We start from the raw sequence: 27,255 nt of genomic DNA, 5'->3' as shown, positions 1-27,255 counted from the left end.
GAAGAATCACTCCTACTGCATATCCTTGGAGATGCTGAATTGAAAAATTTAGTGCAATTGTTTTTAATTCCAGGAAATAAATACATAAAAAGAGGAAAATCTACAACAACAGCAGTAGGCTTGGGAGCTGACACCAGAACAGCTTTGGAAATGGCTCTCAAGCCAGGAACTAGGAATCAAACCCAAACAAGCCCACGGGAGGTGGGGGGTGTGAAATGATGCCCAGTAGTGCATGAATGAATGAGTCATGGGCAGTGACTCCTGCCTTGGCTGGCCAGTCATGAACTTGGGGAAAATAGAGTTGGAAAATTGGGAGGTAGAGGAGAGAGGTACGCATAGACCTCTTGCTATAGGCCGAGTGTATGAAGATAGTGGTCGTGTGTGGATGCCTACCAGAGGGTCTTTAAGGTACTGGGGCTCCCTGTGATCAGGTGAGTGAGATGACTTGACAGACAATGCCACTCAGCCGCACAGGGCTTGCTCATGGAGTCCCTGCACAAAGTGGCCGTGGTGGCTGTGATGGACACTGCATGGGCACAGCAGTTGAGTCTCCAGTCACCAGGGCTGACCTGGCAGCTGCCACTGCTGAGGGCCCAGCCCACCAAAAGCAGCTGCTGTTTTTGGCGGGAGAAATAAAACAGGCAATGGTAATTAAGAATAAAATAACATTATGATAGATAAATATACCACTAAAAATATAGTAGAGGTTTAAATAATTTTGAGACTATGAACAAGATTATGTCAATGGGGAGAACTTATTCCAAGTACATAAGTTAAAACGGTTGTAAAACTTTATTTCCCTTCAGGCATACCCAGACTGTTTTACAGATAAGTTCTACACAGTTACTTTTAGCTGTGTACTTCTTTGCTTCATATGGCTTCAAGTTGCTATCTAATGTCCTTTTATTTCAGTGTGAAGCATTCCTTTTAGCATTAATTGTAGAATAGGTTTACCAGAGACAAGTGCCATCAGCTTTTATTTACCTGTGCATGTCTGAATTTCTCCATTGTATGTGACAGAGAGTTTTGCCAAACATGCAACTGTCAGTTGAGACAGGTTGTTTTTTTCTTTCTGAACTTTAAGTTTGTTTGAGTGTTGTCTGGCAGGACCCCAGGCTCTGGGAGCCGATCCTCCCTCACTCAAGGCCTGCTGCAACCTCCCGGTGAGGTCTTGAAACCAGTAGGAACAGATGTTCTTTGGCATCAGGGATACCACAGGGCTCAGTTGCTCCCTGCCTGGAGGTGGTCCCATGGGGCCCACTGTCTGGGTCAAGGATGGTGCAGAGCTGGTGTCCTCAAAATGCATCCTGGTGGAGTCCCAGCAGCTGCAGGTGCTGACTGCCTCTCACGACGACCCTGGGGGCCTGCAGCAGCAGCGACTCACCCAGCAGGAGTGGTGCCGCTCAGTGTGCACATGACAGATGCTCCAGCCTCAGGAGATGACAAAGACGGGGAGGACAAGGCTGAAGACACAGGTGCATAATCTCCTACTCACCTCATCTGGCACATTAGAAACCTGTCTTCGGCTCATGCACAAATCCATCTTTGGGTGGCCACAGGCTCCAGCTTACTACAAAGGCCATGTGTACTCCATGTAACCAACACACCCCAGCTTCTTCCCACCTCCAGTCATCTCACTGTATGTGACATGGTGCCAGCAGTGGGGGCCTGAGCCCTTGAGCAGACTGTCTCAGTTCAAATTCCAGCTCCACTACTTACTGCTGTGTGACCTTGACCAAGTCACTTAACCTCTCTGTGCTTCATGAGCTTCCATTGTAAATGTGTGTGTTCACATATGCCAAGTACCCGGAAAGATGCCTGGCACATGGCAGCACCCACCACAGAAGTGGTAGCTGCGATTATTGCCTTATTAAAACAGTGGAGATGTCACCCATCAGGGCTAGAGACAATTTGGGAAATCCTGATCTGCTTCGGTTTCAGGCGGCGAATCCTGTAGGACCAGCAGGCACACGGCTGCCTCAGTGCAGCTGGCACAGGCACCGCCAGCCCAGAGCAACTCAGAGCTCAGAGCACTCTGGGGTCCGAAGTCCAAGCTGCTGGGGCTCAACTGTGGCGTCAGTCATAGAGTGTGGACCCCTCCCTATGGAGTCTCCCAGGCTCAAATTCTTCCCTCAACTCTGGAAATGTAAATCCAACACGGACGTCACAGAGAGGTTCTAAAGGTTAAGGAAGAGACACGTGAAAAGTGCCTGGTGGACACCAGGGATGCCAGTGTGGCTGGGGGACAATGGTGAGGCAGAGTGGAGGGGCAGGTGCCCCCTCAGTATGTCTCCCCCAGGCCCTGTGAGGACAGGTGGAGGCTCTCTCCAGGCTCTCACCCGGCCCCGCCCCAGCGTGTCTCCAGGTTCCTCTCAGCCCTGGTTACCACCAGCCCTGCAGTCAATCCCTGAGCTGGGAAGGGGCCCTTGAATCCACCCTGTCCTGCATCACAGTGTCGTCCACTCGGGCTCACATTGCCACTAGGCTGCTTGGCAGTCACTTGGCAGCCAAGGGATGGGGCCACGTTTTGTACTTTCTGAAACACGGCTTCCCCTTCAAGTGCGGGTGATGACAGTGCCACACAGAACCAATGTTACCGCCTATCCTCATCGAGCGTAATTTTCCAGTTTTCCAACCCTCAATGAGCAAGAGAGCATGGCTTCCACCAGAGGGCGTGAGGTCACCAGTCACAGGGGCAACCAACAGGCAAAGACACCAGAAAACGACCCAGCAGGGAAGTGCAGGTCTTCACTGAGGGTGGAACCCCACAGATCTGACCGTCTTCAAGCACATTAGAGAGATGCCATGAGTAGTGGCTGAGCCAGAGAGTTATTTGCCTCCTCAAACAACGTAAAATTATGTTACATAACACTTTAAAATTTTCTATCAACACAAAACTAATCTGGGTGCTGTGACTTCTGGTGAGTCACTGGGACAGACAGCACTGTCAGGAAAGCCGGCTCTGTGGTGCCCCAACCTGCCAGAACCCAGGATGGTGGTGGCCTCCCCAGAAGCACCTGGCAACTCACCTGCACAAGGCCAGAGTCTCAGCTCCCCACACCCCAGCCACCACACCTTCTCCTGCTTTTTTCTGGTGTAGGTGTCCTTCCTGTTTGATAGTTTTCCTTCTAACAGTCAGGACCCTCAGCTGTCGGTCTGTTGGAGATTGCTTGAGGTCCACTCCAGATCCTGTTTACCTGGGTGTCAGCAGCAGAGGCTGCAGAAGATAGAATATTGCTGAACAGCGAGTGTACCTGTCTGATTCTTGCTTTGGAGGCTTCCTCTCAGGGGTGTACTCCACCGTGTGAGGTGTGGGGTGTCAGACTGCCCCTAGTGGGGGATGTCTCCCAGTTAGGCTACTCAGGGGTCAGGGACCCACTTGAGCAGGCAGTCTGTCCCTTCTCAGATCTCAACCTCCGTGTTGGGAGATCCACTGCTCTCTTCAAAGCTGTCAGACAGAGTCGTTTGCGTCTGCAGAGGTTTCTGCTGCTTTTGTTGTTATCTGTGCCCTGACCCCAGAGGTGGAGTCTACAGAGACAGGCAGGTTTCCTTGAGCTGCTGTGAGCTCCACCCAGTTCGAGCTTCCCAGCAGCTTTGATTACCTACTTAAGCCTCAGCAATGGCAGGCGCCCCTCCCCCAGCCTCGCTGCTGCCTTGCGGTTAGATCACAGACTGCTGTGCTAGCAATGAGGGAGGCTCCGTGGGCGTGAGACCCTCCTGGCCAGGTGTGGGATATAATCTCCTGGTGTGCCTGTTTGCTTAAAGCGCAGTATTGGGGTGGGAGTTACCCGATTTTCCAGGTGTTGTGTGTCTCAGTTCCCCTGGCTAGGAAAAGGGATTCCCTTTCCCCTTGCGCTTCCCAGGTGAGGCGATGCCTTGCCCTGCTTCAGCTCTCGCTGGTCGGGCTGCAGCAGCTGACCAGCACCGATTGTCCGGCACTCCCTAGTGAGATGAACCCAGTACCTCAGTTGAAAACGCAGAAATCACCGGTCTTCTGTGTTGCTCGCGCTGGGAGTTGGAGACTGGAGCTGTTCCTATTCGGCCATCTTGCTCCGCCCCCCGAAGGTCTTCCTTCTTTCTTTCTTTCCTTTCTTTCCTTTCTTTCCTTTCTTTCCTTTCTTTCCTTCCTTCCTTCCTTCCTTCCTTCCTTCCTTCCTTCCTTCCTTCCTTCCTTCCTTCCTTTCTTTCTTTCTTCTTTCTTTCTTTCTTTCCTTCCTTCCTTCCTTTCTTTCTTTTTCTTTCTTTCTTTTTCTTTCTTCCTTCCTTCCTTCCTTTCTTTCTTCCTTTCTTCCTTCCTTCCTTTCTTTCTTCTATCCTTCCTTCCTTCCTTCCTTTCTTTCTCTCTCTCTCTCTTTCTTTCTTTCTTTCTTTCTTTCTTTCTTTCTTTCTTTCTTTCTCTCTTTCTCTCTTTCTTCTCTCTTTCTCTCTCTCTCTCTCTTTCTTTCGCTCTCTCTCTCTCTCTCTCTTCTTTTTTTTGGTCACATCTCAAGGAGAAATACACAGTTGCCACAGGGTGGAAGGTCCTGTTAATTCACATTGAAAAGCTCAGGTATTTCTATTAGAATCACATGTTTTACTTTAGGATGCTGACTCCTGTGTCCATCTCAGCCTGGGCATTGTGCTGCCACCTTCCAGAAGAGAAAAACTAGGTAGTGCTTGTGAAGGGGCAGCGTTTCTCATTTCTGACAATGTCGGCCCCATAGCCATCCAGATGAGAGATGGGGGACACAGGTGAGGACCCAGACCTGGTCTCCTCCCACAAGACTCAAGAATGTCTTGAGTCTTGGAAAGAGTTGTGAAAATGCCACAGGTACAAACACCTGCGGGCCACTCTCACAGGGACAGCTCCGTGAGGCACTGCCACTCATTCCCAGAACCTCCTGCCATGGGCAGCACTTAGGCAGTGACCCACCGACCAGGGAGGATGCCAGCCAGGATGTGTCATCCTCAGCTCTTCAGGACATGATGCCAGCAGGGGCAAAGTTATCCCCAGCAACAAGACAGAGGAAGAGAGGAAAACGGAAGAAAGGACAATGTCACAGTAGCCACCATGACCAAGAGTGACAGTTCCAGAAGTGCAGGACGGCTTCACATGCAGATGCTGTGGCTGTGCGATTACACTCCGAGAGGGGAGTCCAGGCCACTCTCAGGGTGCTCGCTGCCCTCAGCTGGGGGCCTGCAGGGCTTCAAGTCCTGAGAACACCGTGTTCTAGTGGAGTAGAATGAACTGACAGATACACAGCAAAGCTCCACATACTTTTCCTTTTCTTTGTGCCTACAAAGTTCTTCTTCAGTGTCCTCTCTCTTTTCAGCTACTACCGCTGTGTTGGTTTAAAAACACAGGACAATAGTAAAAATTGGAGACAAGTGTTTGTCCATGAAGAGAAATACTGGCTATCTCCCGTATTTACAAGCGCAGGTGATGGTTGCAGTTTTCCAGCTCACCTTGCAGGTGATGAATGCAGAAAAAGCTTCTGTTACAAATCAAAATGGACATGCCAGAAGTATTAGCTCAAATCAACCTTGTCCTGTCAAACCACCTAGTGACTCAAAAGACCACCTGGACTGTTCATTTCAGTGGCCAGAGAGTGGAGCTGGAGAAGGAGCTGTTAGATCAGGGACAAATAATCATGTTCTAGTGGCAACAGAAAATGGAACAAATGGTTGTTTGTTCATAACCATTTGAATCACAGCGAGGTGTATAAACACATTATTGAGTGATAGTTTCAGTTCTACGCCCAAGAAAATGATCAATGGAGTGAAGTGACTGAGGTATCACAGAAGATATGTTTGTATTTTTTCTTTTTTCAACTTTCAGTTTCAGGGGGTGTGTATATGTATAATATTTGTGTATATAAAATAAATATATATATAATTAAAGGAAGCCTTTGCACCATTTGCTGGAGCCACAGAAGCACCGCTCCAGAGCAGAACAATGCCTTACATCTTCAGTGTTCATTTGTACAACATTCACTAGCAGCTACAAAAGTGACTTAATTTTCCTCTGGAAATAATGCTTGCCTGTTGTGAGATGTTGGAATATATATGAACAATCATCACGTGTTAACACATCATAAGGCGTTTTTGATACCTGATTCACATTATGAGAGTTGCCTCTTAGTATCCATGTGAATTTTCACTCGAAAATCACAAGCCAGAAACAAGTGAAGGACACCTAGGGCAAATGGTGGCTGAAAGTGAGGGAGATCCAAATTACTATTGCTTGTCCTGTATAAGGAAAAGAAAACAATTCTTTTCTTATTTGCCAATTTAATTCTCAATTTGCTAATTATAATTATGGTTATATACATTTCAACATTTTAATAAAGTATTTTTTATGGTTAGCTCTAAAATTTTTAAAAGGATTCTGTTCCTCTAGAACCACTCTTCATACCACAGTCTCTATCAGTCTGGATTCTTCAGAGAAGCAGAACCCATAGGGTGTGTGTGTGTGTGTGTGTGTGTATTTGTATTCATATGATGCTATTTATTCATGTGATTATTAGGGAGGGAAGTCTGAAAATCTGCAGGATAAGCTAGCAGGCTGAAAACGCAGAAAGAAGATGTTCTAATCCTGAGGCAGAATTTCTTCTTCTCTGGGAAACCTCAGTTTCTGGCTTCCAGAGTCTTCTACTAATTGGATGAGGCCCATTCACATTATTGATGGTCATGTTCTTTTTGTAAAGTCAACTAATTCAGCATGGGGAAGGGGGTCATGGTGGACACGGGGGAGGGCTGGTCTCCCCACCTCCTCACATTATGCTAACAGGGACGCAGACACATTCAGATGCCTTTGCAGAAAGAGAAGCCAGAGGCTCTTGAAGTCACAAAGGGGAAGTGTGAAGAAATCCTGCATCTCAGTCCCTCACAAGACAGCTGTCTCACAAGAAAATTCCTCAGTGTTTCCTCCAAGCTAGTTCTGAGTTGTGCCTATTGAAGGCCTGTCCATGGTTCTGTGTGGCCTGCAGCCCCTGCATGGTGCAGATGGTGACAGGATCAGTGGATCCCCTGGTCACGGCCCATGCTGCACCTACTTCCATTTCCCTGCCAGGTGGGTCCCCCAAGAAGACACTGTGCTGAGAGTAATTCCAAACCTGTGGATCAGGAATGTCAGCAGCTCCTGGATAGTGGTGCTGGCGGAGAGTCTGGGAATAGGGGAAAACAAGCCTACCCATGGAGGAAGTGTCTATCCCTGTGAGGATGAACCCCTGGCCCTTCCATGATGAGGCTCAATGTGGTCACTGTGTCACTTAGTGGCTATTTGATCACCTAAAGAAATAGCACCCTAGCAGGGCTCATCAGGGCCTATCATGGCCCTCTAATCCTGACAAGCTACATATTCAGAGGCAGCAGCAGTTAGATCAGTCTTGGATGGTGGGAGTCAGTGCTGTGCTGGGCCCATTGTAGCCTCCAAATATGAGGCTACCTATGGGTCCAGCAGCACTGACTTGCACCTGCCAAAGCAGTCGAATGACCTGGCAGGATGGGCACATGAAGGGAGCTAGTGTGGTTCCTGCATGCACGCACCCACCCTGCCAGGTCTGAGCAACCCACAGTGAAGGCTGGCTAACTTGCATTTGTCTACTTGGTTGTTCACTGACACCTTATGGACAGGTATTTTCTGCGTGGATGGGATGTTAACTTGGGGTTCAGGGTCAATCCACATGGACCATTTCCATCTCATGATGGACACTGTTGGGCCCATCCAATCTACGACTCTGTAGATCACACAGAAGCCAATTCATATAAGCAGTTGGAATCACATGGTTCTCGGTGTCCCATGGTCAAGAATTCTATCTGATCAGGGCCAGTAACACTAATGTTGCTTCTGGAAGGTGGCACATGTCTCTGCTGTGGATGACATGATCTTACTCCAGAATCCAGGGCCCTCCACTGTGACTTTCCCCCGATGCTTGGTTCAGCTCCATCCTGCATCTTTCCCCACCCCTGCCACCTCCAGCACCAGGGGGACTGAGGGACGGTGGCTGCCTGCACCACAGCCTGGATCTGCTGCAGGGTCCTCTCCTGTGTGGGCCCTACTTGAAGCTGGCATCCTCGTATGTCACCAAAAATGTGGCCAAAATGATATACCTTTATATGGAATGTAGTGTTGTCAGAACCTGAAGAGATTCACCAGGCAGTGTGCTTCTCTCTCTCTCTTTTTTTTTTTTCAGTGAAGATGAAAGATGCTACAGGTTGTTGTTGTTGTTGTTGTTGTTTTCTATTTTGTTTTGTTTTCACTTGGAAGAAATATCCCTGCAAGAAATTTCCCTGCATGCCCCTAGCCACCACACCCATAAAATTTCACTGTAGTGGCCACTCCTGAAGTTCTGTAAGATTTGTCCTCCTCTTTCTGGGGTGCATGTGTTTTACCAAGGCCTCCAGCATCCTTTCCACCTTCTTTTTCATCCATCCCAATCTATGATGTTGCCAATGAAATGAACAGATTGAATATTCTGTAGAATGTTCGGAATCTCTTAAGACTCTGTTATAGATAGCGGGAGAGTTCTAATAGCACTCAGGGAAACTGTAAATAACTATGATATGAATGTGAATAACTCCATACCCACTTTCTAACTGGAAAGGAATGCACTCAGCAAATCCCCAGCTGCACACCATTGGCCTGCAGCCTTGTTAACCTCCGCTAGCAGTGATATGCGGCCAGCATGGCAGCTGCAATCAAGACTGCCACTAGGTCAAGTCTGAAGTAATCCTGTTCATTCTTTAGACCCCATCAGACTTCAGCAAGGACAGAATACACGGAGATAACAGGCAACCCCAACACCACCCCACTTCCTACAGCTCTCTAATGGTGGTGCTACCCCCACAATACCTGCAGCAACCTCCACAAGACCTGCCCTGGGATGTGACATCACTTCCGATTCAGTTGAGAAGGGGGCAGTTTCAGAGGCTTCCCTTTGGCCTTCAGCCCAATAAGAGTCCTCACTCCACAGGCGAGGGATCCAGTGTGGGGGTGACTCCAGCTGCCAGTGCATCAAGACCAATTATGCACTCAGGAAACAAGGAAATAAACAGGGCTGGGACTACGGGATTATGAGCTATAATGTGTCCTGGCCTCTGGAAGCCCCTCTGTGGTGGGACATGATGGTGCTGTGGGAATCTGGGCATCAATGTCAGCTCACACCCAATGTCAATCCTCCCCCAAATTCGGCCTATTTCCCTTGCCCAGTGTACAGTCTCCTGAGTAAATGGCTGTAGGTTCCTTTGCAGAAGAGCTCAGGGAGTTAAGCCAGCATACACTTCCATGCTGTTCCAGGGTCTTCCTCCTATGGATATGGACTCCTCCTCTGTCACTGGGATCTGAATCTGAAAGTTGGCTGAGGTCTGGGCATTGAGAATGGATTATGATTTTGTATTGTGTCAACCACCCTCAGCCTCCTGCTCCTCAACTCTTGCTTTCTTTCCATAGATATCAAGCAGCGCCCTTCCTGGCTGTCCTTCTGTTCTGAACCTGAGACACTGCCCTCTATTAACCTTCCCCACACTCCCTGCAGGTCAAGCACAACCTTGGCTGCTCTGTTGGGGTTGTCATGGTAACTGTGCCCTCTGACTTTTGCAGGTCACTGCCACCACTTGATCTCTATCTTTTCAGGGCCACATCCTCAAACAGATAGTAACTAGCCCAACTCTGGGACCACGTTTCCTATCATCATCCCCATCCTACAGAGGACAGATCCCCGACATTTCTTAGTGATGCAGGTCTCTCTCACCAGCATGTTCATGAGGGATCTGGTACAAGGTGTGCCCTCTGGGCCTTCTGGTGGGACATGACCCTGATGGGCCTCTGGCCTCACATAATGGCTTCATCCACACCTCGACTTTCCTCAGGCTTCTTATTTCATCCTCTGCATGTTCCAGGGCAACTAAGTCATGGCTAACTTGTTGAGAGTTGGGCATTATTTTTTCCCCATCTACATAGAGCCACCCAGCAGTGAGTGTGCCTCATGCCCTGGAGTCCCTGATAAACCCATGTCCTGAGAAACTGCCCTCAAGCCAAAGGATTTTTATTCATCCAGCCTGACATTCTGATGCTTTGATCAAACACCCTCACATTCCAATCCCGGAAGTGCTCCGTGGGCTCCTACAAGGCCATGCCGGCTGGTTCCTGCAAAGCTCCTGAGAGGGGTTCCCGCTGCATCACAGGGGGGAGGCTTCTGCAGCATCTTCCAGTACAGGAAGCGGGAACCACTACCAGAGAAAGGGGAGCCTCCCCTGCATGCCAGAGGGTCCTGGAGGGCACCCATCGGATAACTCTGTTCCAGTTTGCAGGATCTCAGGTTTCCCCAGCAGGGCCCTGATTTCCCACAACAGGCGTGCCTTGGCTGAGTGTCAAACATCTCTGGAGTGCTGTGACCCTCACAATGATATCTTCAGCTGCTCTTCCATGCTACCTGCCCTTCCTCTAGAGGAGATAAAGGACTGTCCATGAGACACTGCAGAGGCTCTCACACATAGCTACCGACTGCTGTTAACAATCCTCAGCTTCTCATTCTCCTTTTATAGGACACTAACACGGCCAAGTAGTATTCAGCCAACTTCACTGTCTTTGTAGGTTTCCCTCTCACTCTGTCGTTATTGTACAGAGGCTTCTATCATCACACCCGCCAGAGCTTCCCCTAACCAGGGCATCTTCTCAGGTCAGCACTGGGCAGATTCACAGTTGCTCGGCAGCACCTTGTGCTATGCACTTTCTGTGTCCTCCATCAACCCAGATGGCATCCTCTTGGCCAGCCAGGCAGTGGGTGAGCTCATCCCAAATCCCCATGCTTTGGCTTGTGTTCTTGGAACACTCCTGATACCACTCTTGTTTTAGGATCTCAGATGCCAGGGAGTGAGGGCGTCCTCTCGGCTGTATGGGTGTCTATTGCTGTCATAAAATTACCACAAGCCGAGTGGCTTTAAGCAGGCCTCTTTGTCACGTCACAGATGTGTGGGTTGCAAGTCCAGTCTCATAGGGCTAAAATCAAGGTATGGGCAGGTCTGTGTTCCTTCCTGGAGACTCTGGGGAAAAATCCACTCCCAAGTTTATTCAGGCTGTTATCTGAATTCAGTTCCTTGCAGATAGGACTGAGGTCACTGTTTCTTTTCTGACTGTCATTTGAGAGCAACACTTAGCTCTTAGCGCCTTGTCTTGTGTCCTTACACGTGGCCCCTGTGGCACATCCAATGCCCCTGCTTGGAACCTGTGGCTTCCTCTCCTATGTCTCCTCTTCCTCCCTCTTCTGCAACATCTCTGACTCCAGCCAGAGCAGATTCTGTGCTTTTAATGGCTCATGTGATTTGATTGGGCCCATGCAAATAGTCCAGGAGAATCTCCCTATTTTAAGGTCCTTAATCTTCATTACACGAGTAATGTCCCCTTTGCCATGTAATGCAACCTGTTCACAGGTTCTAAGGATTGAGGCTGGACTACTTTGGGGACCATTACCCAGCCCACCGCATCTGCATATGTTGAAGTCATCAAGATCAAGTAGACAGCACTGCTGGAGAGGGAGCCAGGGAACCAGGAGCTACAAGTCAGGATTGAGAGGAACGGCCTGGAGCCCACAGGGAATGGCTCCAATGAAGGGAGTGGGGCCCTAATCTGATGACAGGTGAGGGAGGTTTGGGAGGTGGGAGGCAGAAAGGTCTCAAAACCACAATAAGAAATGGGTCCAAAGGTACAGGGTGGGGTCAGAGGGGATGGGAGATGCCACATGAAGTGGGCAGTGCAGGGACGGGTTGTGGTGGGAATGAGGAGAATGTCAGGGTGGAAGGGAGCCCTGGAGATGAGCTTCCAGGCAGGGGAGCAGCTGTGCAGAGGTTCTGAGGTGTGGACACCTGGGCGTGCTGGATGAACGACGCCGTGGAGGGCCTCAATCTGGCCCCATTGCACAGCCACATCTGGGTAAACTGGGCGGTCACTGGACAGGGCCTTGCCAAGGAGAGGGATTTTTCAGGTAACATGTTTTGAAAAGATTCTTCAAAATATTCCAAAGGTATTACAGGGGGCATTTTCCTCTATTCCCAGATCCCAGGTCCTCTGCCAGAAACGAGCACGTGACCAAGTCTCATGCATCCTTCCTGGAAAGCAGCTGTGCACGTGTTATTATTGTTACATGAAGAAGGAGCACCGAAAAGAAAGAAGCAGAGGAAGAAAATGCTGCTTCTTTTCGGTTTTCCAAAGTGTTGTCATGAAGGGCTGGAGAGAGGGTTTGCAGGGAGGAGACAGAAACCTCAGGGACGGCACAAGGCTCCAGAGCTTCCCTCTCCTCTCATCGTTGCGGAGTCCCTTGCTGCCCAGAGGCTCCTTCACCCCCCTGATGCTCAGCCCCGGGTCAGCCATCTCTGCCTGACTTACAGCCCACTCCTCTCTTCTGTTCAGAGAATCTGAGAGCAGCGCGGCGGCGTCCCCCGTGTGGCCACAGGGCTAAGGATAGTAGCCCTGAGGTCCTACCTCCCCTGCTCAGCCAAGACCTCCTCTGGGTCTCCCTGGGCTCCAGGCAGCAGGACAGGGGTCTGAACACAAGAGGGCGCGCCTACCCTAGGTCAGGGTTGGGATCAGCCGGGGTCTGTGTGGTTCTATTCATGTAGGCTTTATTGTATTCCATTGATTTATGCCTATTTTATGCCAATATCACACTGCTTTTTATTACTAGAATTTAGAGTAAATATTGAAATCACCCACTATGCATCCTCCAAATTTCTTCATTTTAAAAATGATTTTGGCTATTCAAAGTTATTTTTATTTCCGTTGAAATGGTAGCTTCAGCTTGCCAATTTCTTTAAACATTTCTTTTAAAGATCACCAGTGTTTTAATTCAAATTGCACTTAATTTAATAGCTCAATCTTGGAGAATTAATAACATTGGAGATCCCAGTTCTGGAATACACTACTTCTCTGTTTATTTCGATCATCTTTACTTTCTGTCGGTGCTGCCATATAGATCTTAGTGTACAAATCACAAACACTATTAAAAAATTAATGTCTGAACATGGTATTACTTTAATAAATGTTTTATAAGTGGATTTTTAAATTTTTCGTTATTCTGATTTTACATTACTTACAGAGACTTTACTTTTGTATAGGAGTTGTACTCTACAATTTTGATAAATTCACTTATTACTTCTAGAAGTTTTATTTGCCTTAATATTTTCCACTTGCATAATATTGTCACCTGCAAACTAGGACATTTTACTTCTCTTTCATTTATAAGTCTTTCATTTCTTTTTCTTGGCTTAATGCTCTGGCCAGGACCTCCAGGACAATAGCTTTGCCATTTTCTTGATCTTAGGTAGAGAGTAATCACTTTTCATCATAAAATATGATGCGAGTTGTAGGTTTTACATAGAAGCCCTTTATCAAATTGAAGAACTTGACTACAATTCCTATTTGCTGACAAATTTTGTCACAAATGAGTGTTACATTCTATTTTTCATTATTTTTTTTAACTTTTAGGTTCTGTGGTACATGTGCAGGCCTGTTATATATTTAAATTGCATGTCATGGGGGTTTGGTGTACAGATTATTTCACAATGCAGGTTATAAGCATGGGACTTGATTGGAAGTTTTTAAATCTTCACTCTTCTCCCATCCTCCACCCTCCAGTAGGCCCTGGTGTCTACTGTTCCTTTCTTTGAGTCCATGTGTACTCACTGTTGAGCTCTCCCTTATCAGCGAGAACTCCTGGTGTTTGGTTTTCTGTTCCTGTGGTAGTTCTCAGGATAACGGCCTCTAGCTCCATCCATGTTGCTGCAAAGGACATGACCTTGTTCTTTTTTATGGATGTGTAGTATTCCATGGTGTATATGTACCACATTTTCCTTATCCAGTCTACCATTGATGGGCATTTAGGTTGATTCCATGTCTTTGCTGTTCTGAATAGCCCTGCAATGAACATACACATGCATGTGTCCTTATGATAGAATGATTTATATTCCTTTGGGGATATACCCAGTAAAGGGATTGCTGGGTCAAATGGTCATTCTAAGCTCTTTGAAAAATCGCCAAACTGCTTTCCATACTGGCCGAACTAATTAATTTACATTCCCACTGGCAGTGTATAAGCGTTCCCTGTTCCCTGCAACCTTGCCAGCATCTGTAACTTTTTGGCTTTGTGATAATATCCATTCTGACCGTGTGAGATGGTATCTCACTGTGGTTTGGGTTCATATTTCTGTAGTGATTAGTGATGTCGATCATCTTGTCATATGCTTGCTGGCCCTGTGTATGTCTTCTTTTGAAAAGTGTTTGTCCCTGTTTTTTGCCTACTTTTTTAACGCGATTGCTTGTTTTCTGCTTGTTAATGTCTTTACATTCCTCATAGGTTCTGGATATTAGACCTTCGTCAGATGCATAGTTTGTGATATTTTCTCCCATTCTGTAGGCTGACTGTTTATTCTGTTGATAGTTTATTTTGCTGTGCAGAAGCTCTTTAATTAGGTCCCATTTGTCAATTTTTGCTTTTGCTGCACTTGACTTTTGGCATCTTTGATACCTTTAAAAAAAAGTTTTAAATGGTATTTAGTTTTTTTACTGTTTATTTTAGTTTCAGGTGTTAACACGTCAGCAGCTGAGGCAGCATAGTGGAGTGCAGGCACATCGGCTGGTGTGGGGTACCGTCGGATGTGGGGCTGTGGTGTTCCTGTGCAATGCTTGTGCTAGCAGTGGAGGTGGCGTGGCAGAGGCGGAGCTGCTGGTGTCTGCTCTGGCACTCGTGCAGATAGCTGTGACAGCCAGGAAGATTGCTTGAATCTGAGAGTTCGAGGCTGCAGTTAGCTATGATCGTGCCATTGCACTCAGCCTTGGTAACAGAGTGAGACCTTGTCTCAAAACAAAAAAGGTTTTTTTTGAGACAGGGTCTCAGTGTGTCACCCAGGTTGTAGTGCAGTGGCGTGATGTTGGCTCACTGCAACCTCCGCCTCCTGGGTTCAAGAGATTCTCCTGCCTCACCCTTCTGAGAAGCTAGGACTATAGGCATCCACCACCATGTTGGGCTAATTTTGTATTTTTAGTAGACACAGAATTTCGCCATGTTGGCCAGGCTGGTCTGGAACTCCTGACCTCAAGTAACCTGCTGACCTCGGCCTCCCAAAGTGCTGGGATTACAGGCATGAGCCACTGCACCCAGCCTGTTTTTTATTGTATTAATTGAGTGAGTTGTGTTATTTAATTTGCAGGTGTTGAACCAAACACTTCCCCATAAAAAAAAAACAATCTGGCATGACACTTTGTTCTTTTTATGTTTATTTGAATTTAATAACTTTTTGCAAAGAATTTGGGGTCTGTGCTCAAGAGAAATAGTTGTTCTTGATTCTTTTTTCTTGCGATTTTGTTGTCTGAGTTTTCTTCTTCTTTTTTAAATCTGAGTAATGTTTCCCTCATAAATTCACTTGAAAATGGTTGCCTCCTCTGATTTCTAAAAGGGTGTTTGAAAAATTGATGTTATTTCTCAACTATATGTTCCATATAATTCATCATTGAAGACTTCTGGACCTGGAATTTCCTCTATGGGAAGGATTTCTATTACAAATTCAATTTCTGATATTTATATATAGCTGGTCACATTTTGTATTTCTTCTTGGGTCAATTTTCCTGAGTTTTCTCTCTCAAGGAAATTGTTCACTTGGTTGTCAAACGTATTGGCATGAAATTATTAATATTTCTTTTCAGGACCTGAAGACTGTGCACTGATGTTCTTTTCTTCTTGATTTTGTTAATTTGTGTCTTTTTGCCTTGATCAATCTAGCTAGGGGTTTATAAAATTTACTGATTATTTTCCCATACAACCAACTTTTGGATTTATTAATTTTTTTTAATCTTTCTGATTCATTGACTTCTGTTTCATTACTATTTCCTTCCTCTGCATGCTTTGGTTTAATTTGTTCTTTTTTGGTTTTTTATGGCAGAAGCTAAGTTGCTAATTTGAGACCTTCTTTTTTAATAGAGGCACTTAAAAATACCAATTTTTCTCTAGTACTGCAGCTACATGCCACAGATTTTGATTTATTGTACTTTCATATCCTTCAGTTTAGAAGACGTCCTAATTTCTCTTGTGATTTCTTCGTTGACAAAATCGTCGATCAGAATTTTGATGTTTAATTTCCAGATACTTGGTATGTTTATGATCACGTATCTTAGTCCATTTGGGCTGTTGAAACAGAACACCGTAGTCTGTGTGGCTTATAAACAACAGAAATCCGTTTCTCACAATTCTCACAATTCCAGAGCCTGGGAAGTCCAAGGTCAAGACAATGGCAGAGAGAGTGTGTGATGAAGGGTGCGTCCTGATTCACAGATGGTGTCTTTTCTTGGTGTCCTTACATGGTGGAAGGAGCAAAGGAGCTCAATGAGGTCCCTTTTATAAGGGGACTAATCTCACTAATAAGGGCTCTGCCCTCGGGACTTAATCACCTCCTAAAGGCCCATCTCCAAACACCATCACATTAGGGATTAGGTTTCAATACGTGAATTTAGGGAATGACAAAAACATTCAGTCCACAGGAACATGTTATTATTACTGATTTCTAATGTGTTTCCATACGGTCAGAAAATACATCTTGTATGATTTCAATATTTTCAAATGTATTGTTTTATGGCCTGAAATACAGTTTCTCTTGGTAAATGTATCATTTGCACTTGAGACAATATATATTTCTTCACTGATGTTCCTATGTGTATAAATCAATAAAGACTGTGTGGCTAATGCTTTTTGGTTTTCTAGGTCTTTGCTGAAATTTTCTGTAGTTTTAAAATTTATTGCTAAAGAGAAAGTTTTAACATGTCTAATGTTTAACATGTTTAACATGTCTAACCCCTGCCTCCCTGGTTCCAGCAATTCTCCTGCCTTAGCCTTCCTTGTAACTGAGATTACGGGCACCTGCCACTACACCCAGCTAATTTTTTTGTATTTTTAGTAGAGACAGGGTTTCATCTTGTTGGCCAGGCTGGTCTTGAATTCCTGACCTTGTGATCCGCCAGCCTTAGCCTCCCAAAGTGCTGGGATTACAAGTTCAAGACACCGTGCCCAGCCAGATTCTTTTTATTCTATCCGTTGTGATAATCTCTGAATTCTGATTGGAGAGTTTAATCCATTTACATTTAAAGTAATTACTGATAAGGATTTAGTTCTGTAATTGTGATGTTGGTTTTATGCAAGTCTTATAGCTGTTTTGTCCCTCATCTCCTTCATTCCAACTTTCCTTTGTTTTTAGTCGATTTTTTTCTAGTGATATGTTTTCATTGCCTTCTCATTTTCTTTTGTGTATATTTTGTGTCTATTTCTTTGTGATTACTATGGTATGCACATAACAATACAGTTATAACAATCTTGAATTGAAGCCAATATAAAACTCTGCTTCTTTACATCTTTTCCCACCCCTCATTTTACATTATTGATCTCACAAGTTACACCTCCGCAGGCTGGCAGGCTGGAAATCGCAATGTTGCAGGCTCAGTCTAAACTTTGTAGACCAGGCTGGCAGACTGGAAACCTAAACTGTAGTTGCTACTGTCATCTTCAGGCAGAACGTTTTCTTCTCTGGGAAGCCTCATATTTTGCCCAAAGGCCTTCAAGTGATTCAAAAAGTCCCACCTAGATTATTGAGGGTAATTTCCTTTTCATAAAATCAATTGATACCAGATTTTAATCACAACTGCAAAACACTATCATAGCAACATATAAATTAGTGTTTGATTAAATAACTAGGTACTATGGTTTAGTAAAATTGACACGTAAGACCCACCATCCCAGTCCATGCTGGTGAACTTGGCACCCCTTAACATTTTCTTAAACCTTACTTCATCTCCAAATAAAAACAAGTATAAGGCCGGGCGCGGTGGTTCAAGCCTGTAATCCCAGCACTTTGGGAGGCCGAGATGGGTGGATCACGAGGTCAGGAGATCGAGACCATCCTGGCTAACACGGTGAAACCCCATCTCTACTAAAAAATACAAAAAACTAGCCGGGCAAGGTGGCGGGCGCCTGTAGTGCCAGCTACTCGGGAGGCTGAGACAGGAGAATGGTGTGAACCTGGGAGGCGGAGCCTGCAGTGAGCTAAGATCCGGCCACTGCACTCCAGCCTGGCAACAGAGCGAGACTCCGTCTCAAAAAAACAAAAACAAAAACAAAAACAAAAAACAAGTTAAAGTCATACTTTTGCCAAAGATGATACAATTAGCTTGCATCCAACTAAAAACACACTAACCCTTTCCTCAGAAAAAGATTCAAACTGAATGCATGATGTGTACTCTTCTCTTTGATGTACCGTAACCTAAATACCATGTGTAATAAAAGTTACACCATCATTAATAAAAGGGAACTATTGTTAGCACGTCTTATGTTTTATTACAAGATGATCAGGAAAAGATGAAAAGAAAGGTATTTGCTCAAAACATGTATGGATACATACACACAGACAGAAATATCATTATAAAAACATAAGGAAGTAATGCTGATAACATTTACTGTGCTTATTTCTGTAAGTGCTCACATGGTTACAGCTGGTTATTTATTTATTTATTTATTTATTTATTTATTTATTTGAGACAGGGTCTTGTTCTGTTGCCCAGGCTGGAGTGCAGTGGCATTACCTCGGCTCACTACAACCTCCACCTCCTGGGCACAAGTGGTCCTCCTACCTCAATCTCCTAAGTAGCTGGGACTACAAGCACACCTTCAAGTCTGACTCATTTTTTGTATTTATTTTCAGTAGACATGGAGTTTCAGCATTTTGCTCAGGTTGGTCTCACATTCCTAGACTTAAGCTATCCACCTACCTCAGCCTCCCAAAGTGCTGAGATTACAGGCATGAGCCACTGTGCCGGCCACAACTAGTATTTATAAATACTTTTGCTGTTTTTCACTCATCACCCCATATTCCCATTGCTTTCAGCAAGTCCATCAGCTGATCAGGTTTCTTTTCCTGCTTGGGTGACTCAAACCTTCATTTCTGATGGGAATGGGTCATTAAAAGTCCTACCTGACTTGGGTTGTTGTAGTTTTTATTGACTTTAATTATAGGGCAGAGTATTACTAAGAGATGCTCTAAAAGATCTCTTGTGTTTCAGACATAGTCCTGTTACTGCCATTGTGAAGTAGCAGACCAATTCCCCGTGATGACCAGGACCAATCACCCCAGACGGTGCAGTCACTCCTTCCTTTGTTGATTCAGAATCATGAGGAGCTGAAGGCCCGGGTGTCTGTCTTAGCTTCCAGCTCAGTGGTTCATTTCTGTGACTCCTGAGGGAGCTCAATGGTTCATTTCTGTGTCTCCTCCTTTTGTAAACCTCTAGATCCTGATCCTGTTCCTCCTGACTGGGCAAGACCTCACAGCCAGTGTCTCCACCATCTCCTAAAGGTTTCAGTCTGGCAACAGGTCTATACTTTCCTGGAACAGACCTCCCAGAGGAAGGGGCAGACTGCCATCTTTGCTGTTACATAACCTTCACTGGTGATACCTTCAGGTACTGGAAAATCTGAGGCAACTAGGGACTGTGGCAGACCCCAGCAAACTGTACAGCCCAAAAGAAAAGTGGCCAGACTGTTAAAAGAGAAAACAAAAGAAGAGAAAAGAAAACCCACTCAAAGGTCAACAACCTCAAAGATTTAGGGTAGATAAGCCCACAAAGGTGAGAAGAAATCAGCAAAAGAATCTGATAACCAACCTGACAGAGCTGAAAAACACACTAGAAGAATTTCACAGTGCACTCACAAGTATTAATAGCAGAATAGAGCAAATGGAGAAAAGAATCTCAGTGTTTGAAGACTGGCTTTCTGAAATAAGACAAGAAGACGAGACTAAAGAAAAAAGAATGAAAAGGAATGAACAAAACATCTGAAAAACATGGGATTATGTAAAGAAACTGAATGTATGAATGATTGGTGTACCTGAAAGAGATGGGGAGAATGGAACCAATTTGGAAAACATTTCAGGATATCATCCATGAAAACTTCCCCAACCTAGCTACACAGGCCAACATTCAAATTCAGAAATGCAGAGGATCCCAGTAATTTGCTCCATGAGAAGATCATCCATCATCCCCAAGACAAATAATCATCAGATGCTCCAAGGTTAAAATGAAAGAAAAAGATGTCAAGGGTAGCCAGAGAGAAAGGCCAGATCACCTACAAAGGAAAGCCCATCAGACTAATAGTGGATCTCTCAGTGGAAATCCTACAAGCCAGAAGAGATTGAGGGCCAATACTCAACACTCTCAAAGAAAAGAGTTTCCAACCCAGAATTTCATATCCAACCAAACTAAGCTTCATAAGCAAAGGAGAAATCAGATTCTTCTCAGGCAAACAAATGCCAAGGGAATTCATTACTACTAGATCTGCATTACAAGAACTCTTGAAGGAAGCACTAAACATGGAAAGACAGTTACCAGCCACTACAAAAACACAGTGAAGTACACAGACTAGTGACACAATAAAGCAACCACATAAGCAAGTCTGCAAAGTAACTAGCTAACATCATGATGATAGGATCAAATCCACACATATCAATACTAACCTTAAATGTAAACGGGGTAAATGCCCCATTTAAAAGACAAAGCGTGGCAAGCTGGATAAAGAACCAAGGTCTATCAGTATGCTGTCTTCTATACACCCATTTCACACGCAATGACACACATAGTCTCAAAATAAAAAGAAGGAAGAAAATTTACTGAGCAAATGGAAAGCAGAAAAAAAGCCAGGGTTGCAACCCTTGTTTCTGACAAAACAGGTGTTAAACCAACAAAGATCAAAAAAGACAAAGAAGGGCATTACGTAATGGTAAATGGTTTAATTCAACAAGGAGATCTGTCTGAAATATATATGCATCCAACACAGGAACACCCAGATTCATAAAGTAGGTTCCTAGAGACCTTCAAAGAGACTTAGAATCTCACACAATAATAGGAAGAGATTTTAATACTCCACTAACAATATTAGACAGATCATCAGGATAGAAAATTAACAAAGATATCCAGGACCTGAACTCAGTCCTGGATCAAATGGACCTGATAAATATCTACAGAAGTCTTCACCCCAAAGCAAAAGAATACACATTTTTCGCATTGCCACATGGCGCTTACTCTAAAATCGATCACACAATTGGAAGTAAAACACTCCTCAGCAAATGCAAAAGAACTGAAATCACAACAAATAGTCTCTTGGACCACAGTGTAATCAAATTCAAAATAAAGACTAAGAAATTCACTTAAACCAGACAATTACATAGAAATTGAATAATCTGTTCTTGAACGACTTTTGGGTCAATAATGAAATTAAGGCACAAATAGGAAGTTCTTTGAAGATAATGAGAACAAAGATACAATGTATCAGAATCTCTGGGAAACAGCTAAGGCAGTGTTCAGAGAGAAATTGATAGCATTAAATGCCCACATCAAAAAGTTAGAAAGATTTCAAGTTAACAACCTAAAATCACAACCAAAAGAACTTGAGAACAAAGAGCAAACATATCCCAAAGCTAGCAGAAGACAAGACATAATAAAAAAAAATTAACAAAGGCATTGTCTCCCGAAGGAGGCAGAGACATGAAAAACGACTCAAAAGATCAACGAATTCAGGAGTTTTTTGTTTTTTGTTTTTTTGAGATGGAGTTTCACTCTTGTTATCCAGGCTGAAGTGCGGTAGCATGATCTTGACTCACTGTAACCGCCGCCTCCCGGGTTCAAGCGATTCTCCTGCCTCAGTCTTTCAAGTAGCTGGGATTATAGGCATATGTCACCATGCCTCGTTAATTTTTTGTATTTTTAAGAGAGATGGGGTTTATCTATGTTGGTCAGGCTGGTCTTGAACTCCTGACTTCAGGTGATCTACCTGCTTCAGCCTCCCAAAGTGCTGGGATTACAGGGGTTAGGACATCGCTCCTGGCCTAGGTTTTTTTTTTTTAAATTAATAAAATCAATAGACCCCTAGCTAGGCTAGTAAAGAAGAAAAGAGAGAAGATTCCAATAAACACAATTAGAAACAATAAGAGGGATAATACCATTGACCACACAGAAATTCAAGCAACCACCAGAAAATATTATGAACACCTCTATGCAAATAAACTGGAAAATCTAGAAGACAAGGATCAATTTCCTAGACACATACACCTGCCCCCTCCAAGACTGAAGCAGGAAGAAATTGAATCACTGAACAGACTAAAAATGAGTTCTGAAATTAAGGCAGTAATAAACAGCCTACCAACCAAAAAAACCCAGGACCAGATGATTGACAGGCAAATTCTATTAGATGTACAAAGAAGAGCTGGTACTATTACTATTGAAACTATTCCAAAAAAAAAAAAAAAAAAAGAGGAGGAGAGACTTCTCCCTAACTCATTCTATTAGGCCAGCATCATCCTGATACCAAAATGTGGCAGAGATACAACAACAACAGAAAAGAAAACTTCAAGCCAATATTCCTGATGAACATTGATGCAAAAATCTTCGACAACATGCTGGCAAGCTGAATCCTGCAGCACATTAAAAAGCTTATCCACCACAATCAAGTAGACTTCATCCCCAGTATGCAACATTTACTCAACATACGTAAATTAATAAATGTGCCTCATTATATAAATAGAACTAAAGACAAAAAACCACATGATTATCTCAGTAGATGCAGAAAGGGCTTTTGATAAAATTCAACATCTATTCATGTTTAAAACTCTCAATAATAGTTTAGTGAAGGAATAGACTCCCAAAGTGCTGGGATTACAGGTGTGAGCCACCACGCCCGGCCACTACCACTGACATCTTCACAGAACTAGAAAAAACTATTTTAAAATTCACCTGGAACCAAAAAAGAGCCTGAATAGCCAAAGCAATCCTAAACACAAGGAACAAAGCTGGAGGCATTACACTACCAGATTTTTTTTTTTTTTTTGATTGAGACAGAGTCTCATCCTGTCATCCAGGCTGGGTGCAATGGTGAGATCTCGGCTCACTGCAACCTCTGCCTTTTGAGTTCAAGTGATTCTCCTTTTCTCAGCCTCCTAAGTAGCTGGGATTACAGGCACGTGCCACCACACCCAGCTAATTTTTTGTATCTTTAGTAGAGATGGGGTTTCACCTTGTTGACCAGACTGGTCTCAAACTCCTGACCTCGTGATCCATCTGCCTCTGCCTCCCCAAGTGCTGGGATTACACGTGTGAGCCACCATGTCCAGCGTATGCTACCTGATTTCAACTACATTTTGAGTCTACAGTAACCTAAACAGCATGGTACTGGTACAAAAACAGACAAAAAGACCAAAGGGACAGAATAGAGAACCTAGAAATAAGACCACACACCTACAACTATGATTGTTGACAAGCCTGACAAAAACAAGCATTGGGGAAAGGACTCCCTACTCATAAATGCTGCTGGGATAATTGGCTAGCCATATGCAGAAGATTAAAACTGAACCCCTTTCTTACACCATATACCAAAATCACCTCAAAATGGATTAAAGACTTACATTTAAGATCCAAAACTGTAAAAACCCTAACACAATCTAGGCAATACCATTTAGGACATTGGCATGGGCAACGATTTCACGACAAAGATGCCAAAAGCAAGTGCAACAAAAGCAAAAATGGTCAAATGGGATCTAATTCAACTAAAGAGCTCTGCACAGGAAAAGAAACTATCAACAGAGTAAACAACCTACAGAATGGGGGAAGAATTTTTGCAAACTATGCATCTGACAAAAGTGTAATATCTATAAGGAAGTTAAACAAATTTACAAGAAAAAACAAAACAACCGCGTTAAAAAGTGGGCAAAACATATGAACAGACACTTCTCAAAAGAAGGCATACATGCAGCCAACAAACATGAAAAAATGCTCAACATCATTGATTATTAGAGAAATGCAAATCGAAACCACAGTGAGATGCCATTTCACACCAGTCAGAATGGCCATTATGAAAAAGTCAAAAAACAGATGCTGGCAAAGTTGTAGAGAAAAAGGAATATTTATACACTGTTGGTGGGAGTGCAAATTAGGTCAGCCATTGTGGAAGAGAGTGTGATGATTTCTCAAAGACCTACAGACAGAAATATCATTATACCCAAAGGAATACACATCATTCTATTATAAAGACATAGGCACACATATGTTCATTGCAGCACTATTCACAATAGCAAAGACATGGAATCAACTTAAATGCCCATCAATTATAGACTGGATAAAAAAATGTCATACATAGATACCATGGAATACTGTGCAGCCAGACAAAGGAACACGATCATGTCCTTTGCAGAGACATGGATGGAGCTGGAAGCCATTATCCTTAGCAAACTAATGCAAAAACAGAAAACCAAATACTGCGTGATCTCACTTCTAAGTGGGAGCTAAATGATGAGAATGCATAGAGACATAGAGGGGAATAGCACACACTGGTGCCTTTCAGAAAGTGGAGGGAGGGAGGAAGAAGAGGATCAGGGAAAATAATGAACGCATACTAGGCTTAAAACCTGGGTGATTACATAGTCTGTGCACCAAACTCCCACAACGCAAGTTTACCTGTAAAACAGCCTGCACTTGTATCCCTGAACTGAAAATAAAAGTTAAAAAAAGGAACTGATCTGTGGATTTTGCCTGTTGCTGAGTAGGTCTATTTCAATTATGCAAACCAGCACTGAGGAAATAATCACAGGGTGGTCAGGGACCCACTGTGAGAATGGTTCATGGATGTTAGGGCTTCAGGTTTTCTATTCTTCCTAATTTAATCTTGGTAGGTTGTTTGTTTCCAGGAATTTATCCATTTCCTCCAGGTTTTCCAGTTTGTCAGTACAGAATTGTTCCTAATAGTCTCTGATGGTCTTTTGTATTTTTGCAATATCAGTTGTAATGTTTCTCTTTTCTTTCCTGATTTTGTTTGAGTCTGTTAGAAATAAAGCTCAAAGTCACAAAGAAAATGAATACTTGAACAAAGGATTTCTCAGCAAGGCAATTTTTACTTCTGCAGAAGGGTGCTACCCGTAAGCCTGATTGCCACGAGAGCACCCAGAACAAGGGAAGGCAGGGGTTTTTATTCCTAATGCAAGTTGTTTCTACTGTTGTGTCCTGTCTCCATTGGCTGGAGCTGGGCCACACAATCTAAACTGATCCCAGTTGGCTAAAAATGTTAACTTTCCTAAATAAGGTAAAGGTGCAATGGGGAACAAAGGAATTGAGGGGGTCACTTATGGGAAACCAGGAAGACAATAATATTTCCAAATAAGGCAACAGCATAGGCTGCAAGTTGGGACATGTCTGGGCATGTCTGGTCAGATCCAGGCAGACTGGGAGTGAGGCCTTGGTTCAAGTACAAGAACATAGAATGTGTTTGTTTCTTTACTGTTGTAACAACTACTTGAAGCATAATAAAGAGTCATTTGTAAATTAGAAGATTTGTTAGTATGAAGAGCAAGGGAAACTTAAAGAAAGCTTTTAAGGGGAACTATCTTCTTAACACTGATCATGCTAAACTAAAAAGGAAAACTTTGGAGAGGAACTTTTATTCTTTACAGTTTCCCCCTCTTGATTTTACAATTTTTCCTCTTCAAATCTCCTTACCATATCTTGACTTTGTTGCTCTTCTTGATCAGTTAGAAGGAACAACTTATCTGAGGAAGGGGGAGGAGAATTCAAAGGGGTTTTGGTAAGAGCCTTTTCTATAAGCCTTTGCACTAATCCACGAATGCAAGGTATAACACAACTTTCTACAAGGATAAGTACACTGATTATGAGAGTCAGTGAGGTGAGAATTGAGGACACAAGTCCTTTCCACTTACCAAACCACCTTTCCATTAAGCTAGTGAAAGGATCATTTATTCCAGAGTTTTTAACTAGTTCATTTGATAAAGCAGTAAGACCTTGTAGTGCTTTTGTTATAGCTCCATCAGGGGCAGTATTATTATAGATAAAAGTACAACATTGAGTTCCAATCATAACACAAACCCTGCCTTTTTCTACTAGTATCATGTCTAGTGCTATTCTATTTTCCCAAGTCATCTGACTGGTGGGTCCTAGTTGCACAGCTATTCACTCATAGTATCCCTTGTACAATTAATGAATCATTGCTGATTGTAGTAAATATAATTTATCCAATCTACATTTTTTTTTCAAGATGGAGTCTCAGTCTGTCACCCACGCTGGAGTGCAGTGGTGTGATCTTGGCTCACTGCCACCTCTGCCTCCCAGGTTCAAGCAACTCTCTCCTGAGTAGCTGGGATTACAGGTGCATGCCACCATGCCCAGCTAATTTTTGTATATTTAGTAGAGACAGGGTTTCACTGTGTTGGTCAGGCTGGTATCAAACTCCTGACCTCGTGATCCACTGACCTTGTCCTCCTAAAGTGCTGGGATTACAGACGTGAGCCGCTGCGCCCGGCTATCCAATCTACATTTTTATTGATAAGCACCCACCTGAATAATGACTTAAATCCTGCAGTTATTCGGTTTCAAGCTTTAAATTCATCTGGTACTCCAGTAGCATATGTATAAATGTTGGGATCAAAAGACTCACAGGAACACTTTTTGTACTACGATGCCTTTTTTAAATTTTAACAAAAATGCCATTTAAAAAATTTTTTTTGGTGAATGAAATGCCAGGGTGAAAGAGCTAGCCAATTGAATTACAGCACAAGTACTACTCCTTTTATTTGGCAGAGTATCCCACAAAGGTCCACCACAATGCCACCATACATCTGCTTGGGGAAGGATAAGGGCAGACTGATGCGTTAGCTCTTGGAAGTGCTTGACCTCACCGCATCCCGTCAGGTTTCCAAGGAAAGCCAAATTTTCTCCCTGTTGTGAGAGACACAAAGCAAATTTGGTCCCGGAAGATGGAGGCTGAATGGCCTTTGGGGGCTGACCTGCAGGGTGCTAGACCTCAGGGAATAGCAGAGAAACTGTTTGACATGATTTATTGCCCCAGGCTGTGGGGTCTTGGAGCAGAGCTGCCATGGAGTCCATATCTGGTCTATTACAAGACCATTTGAATGGAAAGGGGACAATTTGGGCCTCTGGTCTGCCGTGCGCCCAAGTATAACTATCATTCTTATTTTGACTGTGGATGGAATATTTAATCCATTCCAGCCAGGCATTTGCATCCTTAGACCCTATTTCAATGGCTAGAGTTTGCCTCAGGTCTTTTACTTCTACTATCACTACTTTGATTTTGTCCCTGGGTACAGGTGGGGTGATGGTTTGAGGAAGATGTGATAGAGAGGTGGAAGGGGCAATAAAGCAGATTTCAAAAATTCCCCTAGGATCCTTTCCTGAGATGTTGG

At 44.0% G+C, this 27,255-nt stretch overlaps 1 long non-coding RNA gene across 1 annotated transcript in view; it reads left to right on the top strand.

Moving 5' to 3' along the window:
* LOC144340499 (uncharacterized) overlaps positions 1–20,651 on the top strand; it is a 65,549-nt gene extending 44,898 nt beyond the window's left edge. Inside the window, exon 2 of the long non-coding RNA XR_013416682.1 lies at positions 18,808–20,651. This is a non-coding gene — a long non-coding RNA (uncharacterized LOC144340499). The remainder of the gene's footprint in view (positions 1–18,807) is intronic.
* The last annotated feature ends 6,604 nt before the right edge of the window (positions 20,652–27,255 follow it).

This window comes from Macaca mulatta, chromosome 4 (assembly GCF_049350105.2).
Source record: "Macaca mulatta isolate MMU2019108-1 chromosome 4, T2T-MMU8v2.0, whole genome shotgun sequence".
NCBI lineage: Eukaryota > Metazoa > Chordata > Mammalia > Primates > Cercopithecidae > Macaca > Macaca mulatta.
This window is presented reverse-complemented; position numbering and strand designations above follow the sequence as displayed.